The 729-nt window shown below is 55.4% G+C and overlaps 1 pseudogene; it reads left to right on the top strand.

Annotated features, from left to right (window-relative positions):
* Positions 1–249: 249 nt before the first annotated feature.
* Positions 250–386, top strand: LOC125549695 (annotated as a pseudogene).
* Positions 387–729: the final 343 nt, after the last annotated feature.

Here is a 729-nt window from a genome sequence, read left to right as displayed (position 1 = left end):
ACAACAGCAGCAAGCCCAAGGTTTTCTGATGGGTTGTTTGTCTCGCGAGATCCTTGCGGAGGTGGTCACCCTTCAGACGCCGGCAGAGGTATGGGCAGCGATCCATGCCATGTTTGCTGCCAAAACCAAGCTCAAGCCATAAACACAAGGGTTGAGCTCACCAATCTGAAAAAAAGGAAACTTGACTATGTCAGAGTTCCTAGCCAAGATCACATCGCTGTCAGATGAGATCGCATACACTAGAGCGGCGATGCAAAGCGACGAAATTGTCTCACAGGTTCTAGCCGGCCTTGACCTCGACTACAACCCGGTAATGTCGGCCCTTGCTGCGCGCGTGGAGCCAGTCACCGTCCAAGAGCTGTACACACAACTGTTAAGTTTTGGTGCGCGTCTCAATCTTCTTCACAGGAGAAACATGCGGCAGCCTTCAGCTAACGCCGCCTCACGAGATCGCGGATCTACTCGTGGGCATGGCCGCGGAAACAGTGGCGGCGGCGGGCGCGGTCGTGGCAACAGCCAAGGTGCACGTCCAAGCGGAGGCGGCTACAACAACACTTCCACCTCCTCGCGATCTGGAGGGGGTGGCTACAGCAACAACCATGCTTCCTCTGGATCCTCCTCCCAAGGACGTTTACGGTGTCAACTCTGCAAAAAGGCAGGCCATGAGGTCATGGATTGTTGGCACCGTTATGATGAGGACTACGTTCCCGACGCTCGTCTTGTTGCAGC

This window comes from Triticum urartu, chromosome 3 (genome assembly GCF_003073215.2).
Source record: "Triticum urartu cultivar G1812 chromosome 3, Tu2.1, whole genome shotgun sequence".
Classification (NCBI taxonomy): domain Eukaryota; kingdom Viridiplantae; phylum Streptophyta; class Magnoliopsida; order Poales; family Poaceae; genus Triticum; species Triticum urartu.
The sequence above is the reverse complement of the archived record's forward strand: the minus strand, read 5'-3'. Positions and strand labels throughout refer to the sequence as shown.